The sequence below is a fragment of the Pongo pygmaeus genome, chromosome 8 (genome assembly GCF_028885625.2).
Source record: "Pongo pygmaeus isolate AG05252 chromosome 8, NHGRI_mPonPyg2-v2.0_pri, whole genome shotgun sequence".
Classification (NCBI taxonomy): domain Eukaryota; kingdom Metazoa; phylum Chordata; class Mammalia; order Primates; family Hominidae; genus Pongo; species Pongo pygmaeus.
In genome coordinates, this window is record NC_072381.2 from 134,038,977 (window position 1) to 134,051,512 (window position 12,536).

Below are 12,536 nucleotides of genomic sequence, written 5' to 3' on the forward strand. Positions count from 1 at the left end.
TCAAAAAAGATTCTAAGACATGGCCGGGGGCAGTGCCTCATGCCTGTAATCCCAGCACTTTGGGAGGCTGAGGCAGGTGGATCACCTGAGGTCAGGAGTTCGAGACCAGCCTGGCCAACATGGCAAAACTCCCATCTCTATTAAAAATACAAAAATTAGCTAGGTGTGGTGGCACATGCCTATAATCCCAACTACCCAGGGGGTTAAGGCAGGAGAATCGCTTGAACCTAGGAGGCAGAGGTTGCAGTGAGCTGAGCTCACACCACTACACTCCATACACCCCAGCCTGGGTGACAGAGCGAGACTCTGTCCAAAAAAAAAAAAAAGAAAAAAAAAAAGGAAGAATTCTAAGACATTGAGGGAGAAAGAATGAAATAGGGATATCTCCCTGAATACTGGGCGTTTATGTCCCACGGCCTTCCACTTTCAGGACCTAAAGAAGCTTGTAACAATCATGGCCCACATTTGTGATTCCCTTGTCCCTGGCCAAGTGCGTGTGCCCTGTGACAGAATCCTCAGAGCCACCCTGTGAGGTGTGGACTGTCTGGATGGCTGCTTACTACTGAGGATGGGAAGGCTCAGACAGGACCGCAGCCCCCTGCAGGCCCTGGACCAGTGTTCAGGCCCACTCCCTAGGCCGAGCTGCCCAAACTGCCTGTCTCCAAGAGGGAGTGTGGACTGTAGCAAGTGGTACAGCAACACTGAAGGTCACACAGGCTGTGCCCAAGGACACCCCAATTACTCATTCATCGATGGGACACCAGGCACCATCCTGTGGGTGGGCTTGGAGTTCCCTGAGAAGGTAGGGGAAGCCAGTCCGTGCTCCCTGGGATGGACCTGCACGGGCTTGGCTGCTGACATCTGTTTCCCGAAGGTGGGAGAGAAGGAAGGAGCCATTCCCAGCCCACCCAAGCACAGCCGAGGGAAGGGAACAGCCCTACAGACACAGCTCCCCCAGTCTCCAGGGCTGGATGCAGAGCAATTTCGTCAAGCTGCAATATTAAATAGCTGGTGCTTTATTTTTGGAATCCCTGAATGTGAGCCGGGTTTAATGAACCTAAAGCTATAATGTTTTACTTCTCCTTTGGTAAAAATTTGTATTTCATATTTTAAAAATTGCACTCATTCTGCCAGTTGGTGTTATCAGCCAAGCACGACCCCTTCATGCAACATTCACAAACTGTACGTTTTCTTGGTCACAACATCTTTGTAATAGTTGGGCCATATGCTGAAAAGTCAGAGTGGAGTTGGACTCCTGTCCAGGTAGCGCTCCCATAAATTAGAGGGATAGGTCACTCTGGTAGGATTCTCCAAGCACATCCATCTTCCTGCTAGTTGCAGATTCACCCAAATGTTCAGAATGTTGAATCCAAAAGTAGGCAATATTCACAGAAGACAAGAACTTCTTAAACCCACCTCTGAGTTGTAAACAAAAACCGAGTGATGTTTTCTTTACATCCCAAAGCTATTTTCTTTAACATATTGTGAGGCTTGGACACTTGTAACCATTTTAAGAAGAAAATATTTGGTGCTCACTGAAACAAAATAAACTTATATTGCATTTTTCTATGAAAAATACTTTTTGATTTTACAAATATGAGATCTATTCCATAGCTGCCTTGTAACATTTGTCTCATAATATATTGTGAATCTCTTTAAATGCCAAGATAATTTAAGCAACACCTATGTTGTTGATCATCTAGGCTTTTTCTTAACCAGTGCGTTTTGTTCTTACACATTCCTTTGAGGAACATCACTTTAACTGAACCTGTGTGTGTGCCTGTGATTATTTGCTTGAGGTACATTGCCAGAAGTGAAACTGCATTTGATCTTTCTTGCCAAAATGCCTTCTAGATAGTCGTATCAATTTACCCTGCCAATGCAGTACATAAGAATGTTCCTTCCCTGTGCTCTTAGCCTTACCAGGAACTACATGTCTGTCTGTCTGTCTGTCTATCTATCTATCTATCTTCTATCTACTTGTCTACAATCCATTCATCTGTGTATTATCTATCTATCTATCTCTATCTACAATCCATTCATCTATGCATCCACCATCTATCTATCTATCCATCTATTACCTATCTCTACCTATCTATCTATCTATCTATCTATCTATCTATCTGTCTGTCTATCTATCTATCTATCTATCATCTGTCTACCTTCTATCTACCTATCTACAATCCACAATCCATTTATCCATGTATCCTCTATCTATCTATCTATCCATCTATCTATCTATCTATCTATCTATCTCTATATCTATCTTCTACCTACCTACCTATCTATCTTCTACTTACCTACCTATCTACAATTTACTCATCTATGTATCCATCATCTATCTACTTATCTTCTATATATCTCTCAATCTACCTATCTACTACTCATCTATTGTCTACCTTTCTACCTAACAACTAACCATCCATCCAACCACCCAACCAATGATCTCGAACATTTGTCAGTCTAATAGATGACAGTGATGGGTGTTGTAATCTGTTTAAATTTGCATGTTTGAATATTACAGGTGTGTTAACAATCTGTGGTTCATCTTGGTGAATGCCCTGTTTGTATTCCTTACCCATGTCTCCACTGAGGCTTCTGTTTCTTATCAATTTGTAAAGCTCTCTTCTTTTACATTTTAACTTCTAAATTCTCTTATTTATCATTTGCATTTTTATTTTTCTATATTATTTTTGACCCCCAGGAGTGTAATGCATTTATGCAGTTAAATGTGTCTGTCTTTGCCTTTATAGTTTTGTTTTTGTTGTCATCTTCAGATAGGTCTCCCATCCTCAGATTTTTGCAGATATTTTTATAATGTATTTCCTTCTATTTCATGTTTTTATGATAAATTTGGATCCCTCTGGAACTTATTAAAGGCATGGACCTAACTTTTTTTTTTTTCAAAATAAGTAGTTATTTGCCTCAATACATTTGTTTCATCTGGATTAAAACCACTATGACATTCTTGGATCTGTTTCAAGATGTCCTACTCTGTTTTATGAATCTGCCTATCCCTGTACCAGTAAAACACTGTTGTTTAATTTGTCCTGATTTTGTTTAGGCAAGCCCCCCTCATTCCTGCTTTTTATTCTAATTTGATTATTTTAAAAAATAAACTCTAGGATTATTTTATCACATATAAAAATTTATATTGGAAATTTTGTTGTAATTATCTTGAATTTGAAGATGAATTTGGAGGAAGAGAATTGGCTTCTTTAGTATACTGGGTCTTTCATACAAGTTCATAGCATGGGTTTTAAAAATGTATTATTGGCTCTCAGTTATTTTATAACTTTGTTAACAGTGATAATGATACTTCTCTTTTAACTCATGAAATAAAAACAAATTACCACACTTTCCTTTTTTCCTTTTTTCTACCCACTTTTCAGTATTGAACTTTTGCATTCAGATAATTATTTCTATTATTGTTTTATTAGATTGTCTTGCATTGTTTTTTAACTTTTAAGGTTTTTTGGAAGTTGTAATCAGTTCCATTATCATGTTAAAACTACTCAGAGATTAACTCTTGAATTTTTGTAGTTCCCTACCATCCGTATTTTACATGATTAATCCCCTTTTTTGCTTATTCAAGGTCATCTTTGAGTGATTTTCCTTTAGAATGAATATAGGTTGGTATAATTTTAAATAACAAAAATGTTAACTTGGTGCCAATGTAATTTCCCTCAAAACTTTGTAGATGATGCTCCATTATGTCTCAGCATTTAGTATATTTGAGGGCAAATTGATTTACTATTATTAGTAATAGTAGTATAAGTAATTTACTTTTGTTCTCCCAGTCTAGATGACAGGAAGATTTAACATTTTCACACTAGTATGTCTATGTGAAATATGTATTATTATTATAATTATTATAATTTGGCAGCTGGGGAGTTCATTCTCTATATAAACCTATCTTTAAGGGGAAGACAAATTCTTTAGCTTAGAAACCTTCTTTTGCCAATGCTTTTTCTCTGCGTGCTTGTGGGATTCCTGTGGTGCATATGTTGAATTTCCTGAAACTACTTCCATACGTGTTCACTTCCTTTTATCACATTTATCTTTTTACTCTTTAGCTTTAAAATCTGGGGAAAAAAAAATCATAGACTGTTTCCAGTCTATGGATTTTCCAATATACTCTTTGCTAGTTTCTTTATTGAAAGACAACACACACATTCTGTTGCCATCCTTTTAATTCCCTTTGCATAGATGAATGTCTTTTGTAGCATTGAGAGGGGAATGCAGACACCCTCTGTGGTGGACAGACCCTAGAGAGGTCCCCTGTCCCTGCCTGTATAATCCCCTCCCCTTGTGTGAGGACAGGAACCATGGCTTGCTTTTATCCCACAGAGTATGGCAAAGGTGTTGGGGTGTCATGTCCATGATTCAGTTACACTATTTGGTAAAGGTAAGGGGATGGCATTTCTCCAATCCTGCGTGTGTGTGTGTGTTTGTGCACACACATGCATGTGTGCATCCTGGCTTTGTTAGCATGCACTAGAGAGATTCTCATTGCTGGTTCTGCAGAGGCAGACAGCTATGTGTGAACATCCTATGGGAGGGCAACACACTAGAGCAGTGTGGGCGGCCTTGGACCAGCAGCCAACAAGGAGCTGAAGTCCTCGATTCAGCCACAAAGAAATTATTTCTGCCCACACATGAGTGAGCTTGGAAGTGGATTCTCCCGATTGAGTTTCTGGATGAAAACACATCCTTGACAATGCTCTGCTTGCTGCCTTGTGAGACACTGAGCAGAGGACCCAGGTAAGCCATGCTCAGACCATGACCCACAGAAAAGGTAAGTTATGAAGGGTGTGTTGTTTTAAGCTCCTGAGTTCATGGTAATGTTACACAGCAACAGAAAACTAACATACTCCCTAAACTTCTCTGCTATTCCTTGAGTTTCCTAGGTAAGTACTTACTCTGATTTTTCGGGTTAGTGTATTTTTCATGGACTATTCTGGAAGTAATGGACCCTATGAAAATATTCTAGGTTCCAATAAATAATAAGAATTTCTTTGATTTATTGTGGTTCAGCTTTGCCAGATTGAAGAACCAAATCGTTGAGCAACTGAAAGCTCTCATTTCAGAATTATTCCTCTCCTCTCTGCCATTCCCAAAGACCCCCTTTTGTTCGATCAGAAAGCCTAAAGTTAAAAAATGACAATGCACTCAGTTAACAGGCACAGCTTCTCTGATTAGGGGCATGGTGGCCCTGTTCCACACTGGGGTTAGGGCCTCCAAGATCCTGCCTCTGTGGATGGCACCATCCTGTGGTCACGTCCAGGAACTGTGTGGCAGCCTGACTGCTCTTTTATCTCAAGTTTCCTGTGCCCCTGGCCTTGAGCTAGCCCAGACCATAGTGGGAAGCTCAGGCTGGATGGATGAGTGGCACCCTCTACCCCCTCCCCAAGTGCCTGAACCACACCTCACATACATTCCCCATCAAAGTCTGTAGTGTTTAAATGGCACCCCTTCCTATTTTCTACCGTGGGCAGACTTTCTCCCATTTTTCTATTCCTTTGAACATCTGAACATGAAATGCATGGAATCGGTTCAGTCACTGGGCAGATATTCTTTAAACAGTAGAATGTAAGAGAGATGTAGATAGCCATCTTCATTTGGATTCTCTAAACTCTTGGAGCGGGTATAGCAAATGGAAATGGATTCCCTCTGGTGGTTCAATATGAACGTGTGAGTAAGAAATGTTCTAAAACTTGCAGGACAAATATTATCACGTCAACGATTTTCTAAATCTAAATCGTCAAGTCTGTCTAAATCTCACCCATGTACTATGACGGATCACGTGGTCACATTTTGGTCATCACTTCCACCAAAGGAAGCCTCCATGCAGCCGGTCAGTCTTACGTCCTCACCATTGCTTGTCCTTTTGGGTGCCCACATACTCTTGAATTTGGGGCTTTTCCCATCTCCTGGGCTGTAAGTGGGTATTTGTGGAGTCTTTCTGACATGCAGAGCACTTCTTTCTTCCTACCCCATCCCCCATCATTTTCCTTTGCCTCTTTCTGGGCTTTTTGGCTCTCTGGCAGATGAAAGAGGCTATCTCTTATCTCCAACATCTGTGAAATATTCCAGACACTGTTCTCCTCTTTGCAGTCCTCAAAAAGACATTTAGGGTGGGACCTGTCTTATTCATCCACTTAAGAATACTGCCTCCTTCCTTTCTCTCTAAGGTTGCCTGACTTTGGTTATTCCCCTAATGGCTTTAGCCTTACAAATAAAAGCCAGGATGAAGGTCATCTTCTGTATTGTCCTGAAATACAGAAAAAAGATAGGGTGCCACCTTGGCTGAAGTGGGGACAGCCCTCTAGACCAGGGTCCAAGAACAGGGGCGGGGGCATGGGGGCCCCTTGTAAAATGCCTGCCTCTGCTTCACAGAAAGGCGAGTGCAGGCTGAAAAGCAGCATTTTGGAACCTTTATGCATATTTGACTGAGTAATTTTATATCTGTGGAATTTAAAAATTAAAGCTTATTTTATATATTTTATGTCTTTTTAATGTTTCTAGTGAATTCATCTTTATTGTTCAATTTTTTTTTTTCAATCTTGTCGCCCAGGCTGGAGTGCAATGGTGCAATCTCGGCTCACTGCAACCTCTGTCTTCCTGGTTCAAGTGATTCTCCCATCTCAGCCTCCTGAGTAGCAGGGATTACAGGCACCAGCCACCATGCCTGGCTAATTTTTGTATTTGTAGTAGAGACGGGGTTTTGTCATGTTGGCCAGGCTAGTCTCAAACTCCTGACCTCAGGTGATCTGCCCACCTCAGCCTCCCAAAGTGCTGGAATTACAGGCGTGAGCCACCACGCCTGGCCAGAATTCATCTTTATTGTATTCTACAAAGTTCCTTCACCACGGTGTTTGAGGACCGTGTGAGAACACAAAACCTGTCTCGTTTCCCGGAGTATCGAGGGAGCAAAGCAAATTCCAGTCAGCTTTTTCTGAATCTACAGCATAAATGCATAACCAAAACTTGAAAACACCAGTTTCTATTAATATGGCATCCTATTGGCCAGTTGGCCACTGGTTGAATTGAAAAGAAAGAATGGTTCAGAAAACCACCAGGAATGAAAGCATCTTCACACAGTGACTATTTCCACTTCCACAGAGGGATGGTGGGTGAGACAACTGGAGCTTTGCTTCACTGGAGAAAACGACATTCTTTACCACTTGATTTTTTTTCAAATATATCCTCATCCAAACAATATGATCACATTTCTATAATACATTTCTTTGAATCTTTGTATTATACAAAACAGAGTCAACAAATATATGTCTTTGTAATACATATATGTCTTGACTAAATAATATTATATATTTATTTTCTTTTTTTTTTAGAGACAGGATCTTGCTCTGTTGCCTAGGCTAGAGTGCAGTGGTACCATCATAGCTCACTGTAACCTTGAACTCCTAGGTTCAAGCAATCCTCTTGCCTCAGCTTCCTGAGTAGCTGGGACTACAGGCTTGTGCCACTACACTTGCCTAATTATGTATTTTTAGTTTTTGTAGAGGTAAAATCTCACTGTGTTGCCCAGGCTGGTCTCAAACTTCTGGCCTCAAGTGATCCTCCTGTCTTGGCCTCCCAAAGCACTGGGATTACAGGTGTGAGCCACTGCAGCCTGGCCTAAATTCCATATTTCATATAGCTTTAATCTCCAAAAACTAAGACATGCTCTCTTAGGTGATAAGTTAAAAGAAATTAGTTTCTTAAATTGTTAATCAAGAAAAATTTAATAAAAATTTTATCCTCATTATTACTGCTTAGATTCTTTGTATAATTGGCAACATTCAAGGGAGCCATTTGAACTATTTTTCTCCAAACTCAGATTATTCATATTTTTCAAACTGTGCATTTGGTATTCCAGCTCAGGGCATAAGAGTTATTAAGACAATTTAAAATATGTTAAAAATTTTAAAAAACATGAAAACCAGCAGATATAATTGGTGTATATTGTATAAAGGATAGTGGATACCAATGGCTGAGTAAAGACATCAAAATATTTAGGTAGGGTTTAGATGTTTTCCTTTTGGCAACTAGTAGTTGATGACTTGAAACTTTTTAATGCCCTAATATTAGAAAAAAAGGGAATGTCCTACTTCATACTAATTCCTGCTCGTTGAGCCACTTACTTGAGCTGATACCAAAGGGATGCTGTTACTTCAGGTGGCGTCATGGCAGCCATGGCATTTTCCAGTAGGAGGAGGGTGTGACTGACGGTCTCCTTGAAGGATGGTCTTGCCGCACCTCAGGCTTGACCATATAGGGTTACTGGGAGACTTTTTTGAGCACAGTGATAATGTAGTGAGTATGACTTCCCCTCCAGAGGATGGGTCACATCTCTAAACCCCACCGCTGGAATCCCTGTCTCATCAGAGATCTGCTGGAGTCTCCTAGGCTATACTCACTTAGAAATAAATCAGCAAGACTCTGGGCAGTCAGAACTTGTTCACAATGCTTTGGAGAGGACAAAAGGAAGCAAACTGACACCATGTTTCAGTTAAGCATTTAAAATCAGCTCAAATCTAGTATTTCAATTTGGAGCTTAACCTGGGAGGGACAAAGCCTAGCTTGTCATCACCAGACAGGGTAGAAAATTCTCAAGTGATTTTCTAAACTTTCAAGATCATTAGGAGTCCATTGATCTGCTTTCCTCTCTCCTGTTCATCAGGAACAGTTTTCTGCATTCTTATTAGCCTTGTCATTGAGTTCCAAGGAGAAAAATACGGTGAATGCCTTCGTTACTTGTCTGTTAGCTAGAGGAGGCTGAAGTCATGGCGGATGTATGCTGGTGATTCCCTTTTATGCTACAGTGAAAATAAGGAATATATAAACATATGCAGGTATTTCTTTAATTTGGGAAGCTTCGTTTCTATGGCTGAAAATATCCAGTTAATTCCATCTGTTCTGATGTACTTATATTTTATACAGACAGATGCGTGGACATTTACCTGTTGCCTGGCCTTAAGTTGACAGGCTGCCAGGATGTGGACCCAACACCGGCTAACCCCTGCTTAGGTTTAAGCTTTAAGGTCACATTGAGAGGGTTAATGGCGGGTGATGAAGGAAAGAATCTCTGTGTCAATGTGTTCATCAGGATAAAGGACTTAACCTTTGCTGAGATAAGATGGCATCTTTATAAGATGCAAATTCTGACACATTTACAAAGTCTGGTTGATTTCAAATCCACTGAAATTTGTTTTTGCTTTCATGTCTGCTCAAGCAAGAGAGACACTAGTAGAAAGAAATCTTATCAGACTACAAGTTAGTTACCTTCAGTTCTAATAATTGTAGATTTCAGAGTATCAATTTCTGGTGCTCTAAAGCATGTCCACCTTTTTGCTTTTACAAATTGATTAAGCTTTTTATTTGATATCACAGGAGCCTCCGGAGAGTTCTAACCTATATTTCAACCTTTGAAGAAATTCATACCCACAAGATATTTCTGCTGGACAATCTTCAAGGTCATTAATATAATGCTTAGAAATTTTCAGCCAAGAGTGAATTTAGTCAGCGCCTTTCTCTATGTGTCTCTTCATAGCATGATTCAAATATTGTTTTGCCTTTTAAGTTCCTTAGGAAGTCAGCCTCTATTATATTTGTTTTGCGTCTTTAAATGCAGACAACCAAGGGGATTTTATGACAAAGTATGATAAAATTGATACCATAAAATAACATAAACTAACCAAGAAGTGTTTAAATGTTGATGGAAGAAAGTTGAAGAATCATTTTTAGAGTTCTTTATATCGTTCTATCTACAAATACATCCCAGGAAGTTTGAAGAGAATTAAAAAATAGATGTAAAGGTCATATAAAAGCCACCATAAAATACGAAGACTTTGGTGAGGGGGAAAAGAATGATCTCTGTGATTTCCACTGTTGAAACAGTATGTTGTGCTGAAAGATTTAGAGATGGCTGAAGCTATGCAGATGAAAATGTTTGGGTCACCTGTGTTGACTCTTTCATTGCACAGGATATAGTAATAAATAAAGTTGCCCACATTCTAGAGACCAGTTCATCAGTTAAAACAACCTAGGAAACACTGGAAGGTAAGGAATTAAATGTGAATTTGGAAAGTGAGAGACCATATTTTAATATATATGACCATTCACATTTCAGAGACTAGAACCTTACAGAAGATCTCAACTGCTGGGTTTTGATTGTGGGAGGAGCAAATACTTGAGAAAGGTTACTATTTAAGCTACTTCAAGAAATGATCAGTCATTATCTTATGGGAAATAATTCAGAGTACTGCCTTCACCACTTAAATGTGTCACCTGACTCTTTTCAGATACTTCCAGATGAAAACAATCAAGGCTTAGAGAAAAATTACACATCAAAAACAACGTTGTTAATGAGCAAATTTAGATTTTAATTTCATCAACCTGCTGAAACAACAGCTCCTTCAAGTGATGTGATGATATGAATTAGTATCTTATGTGCCCAGACATGAATATTATGAAATAATTTGCTGACTGAGTCCATGAATCAAGCTCCCCTTCATCCTAATTCCATAGTCCCATCTGAAGACATTTCTTGAAAAAGTACTCCAGCAAAATGAACTAGAAGTTGGTATTTGAGAAAATAAGTAAGATGACCCCTTAAAAATAAAAAGTGGTTAAAGATAATTTATGTCTTTAGTGCTTCATTTTCTTTGAATAATAGAGATATAGTAACATATAATCTCTGGCTGTGAGTGGCATTTGCCTGTTTTTCCTTTCAGTTCTGTCAGTTTTACTAATGAATTTTGATAGTTTGTCGTTAGGTGTAACCTATTTGGAATTTTTGTGTCTTCCAGATAAAGAATGGGGCATTTTTTTCATCATGTAATGTCCTTCTTTATTCCTTGTGGTATTCTTTGCCTCGAAATATACTTTGATTTTAACACAGTCACACCAGCTGCCTTATGCTTACTTTTAACATAGAATACCTCTTTCCTTTCTTTATATGACCATATCTTTATATTGAAAATATAAATGGTTGGTGCAAAAGTAATTGCGATTTCAGACCATGAGTTTTAAATCATTATAACTAAGCTGAAACACATCTTTATTAATCAAAATAGAAACCGTTACAATCAACACGTTTTTGCCAATGAGAAATAAGTTTGTTTATTCCTGTAGCATACAAATCCATGCTCTGGAATTTGACGAACTCTTGGAAAGCATTTTCTGCCTGCTGCTGGTTGTGGAAGCGTTTTTCCCTCCAAAAAGTTGCTGAGATACTTGAAGAAGTGGTAGTCGGTTGGCGAGAGGGCAGGTGAATACGGAGGAGGACGCAATACTCTGTAGCCCAATTTGTTCAACTTTTGAAGTGTTGGTTGCATGATGTGCAGTCGTGTGTTGTCGTGGAGAAGAATTGGGCCGTTTATGTTAACTAATGCTGGCTGCAGGCATTGCAGTTTTTGATGCATCTCATCAATTTGCTGAGCATACTTCTCAGGTGTAGTGGTTTCACTGGGATTCAGAAAGCTGTAGTGGATCAGACAGGCAGCAGACCACCAAAGAGTGATCATGACCTTTTCGGTGCAAGTTTGGCTTTGAGAAGTACTTTTGAGCTTCTTCTTGGTCCAACAACTGAGCTGGTCATCACTGGTCGTTGTATAAAATCCACTTTTCATTGCATGTCACAAATCAACTGAGAAATGGTTCGTTGTTATGTGTAGAATAAGAAAAGACAACACTTCAAAACGATTTTTTAAAAATTTTCACTCAGCTCATGAGGCACCCACTTATGGAGCTTTTTTACCTTTCCAATTTGCTTTAAATGCCAAATGACCAAAGAATGGTTGGTGTTGAGTTCTTGGGCAACTTCTCATGTAGTTGTAAGAGGATTAGCTTCAATGGTTGCTCTCAGTTGGTTGTTGTCAACTTCTGATGGCTGGCCATTATGCTTCTCATTTTCAAGGCTCTTGTCGCCTTAGCAAAACTTCTTGAACCATCAGTGCACTGTACCTTCATTAGCAGTTGCTGGGCCAAATGCGTTGTTGATGTTGTGAGTTATCTCTGCTACTTTACGACCCATTTTGAACTGGAATAAGAAAATTGCTCAAATTTGCTTTTTATCTAACATCACTTCCATAGTCTAAAACAAATGTAAATTAATCAGCAAGTAATAAGTCATTAGCAAAACATAAAGTGAGAAATGTGCATGGAAATGATGTATCACGTGACTGTGTTTATTTAAGAATGTATTCCAATATCAAATGGCGACTTTCAACAATGCAAAAACTGCAGTTTCTTTTGCACCAACCTAATAGATCTCCTCTAAAGACTATATAATTGGGTCATTCTTTTTCATCCAGTCAGATGGACAATCTCTGCCTTTTAATTAAGAGTATTTAGCTCATTTAGTTTTATTATGATTACTAATATGGTTGGGTTTAAGTCAACCATCTTGCTTTATTTTATGTATTTTTTTGTTCTCCTGCTCCTTTCTGCCTTCTTTTGTGTTAATCAACTATTTTTATTCTATTTTATTTTCTTTATTGCCTTAGCTATACTTCTTTGATTATTTTTTA

The 12,536-nt window shown here is 39.0% G+C and overlaps 1 pseudogene; it reads right to left on the reverse strand.

Moving 5' to 3' along the window:
• Window positions 1–11,068: 11,068 nt before the first annotated feature.
• Window positions 11,069–12,097, reverse strand: LOC129044935 (histone-lysine N-methyltransferase SETMAR-like; annotated as a pseudogene).
• Between the last annotated feature and the right edge of the window lie 439 nt (window positions 12,098–12,536).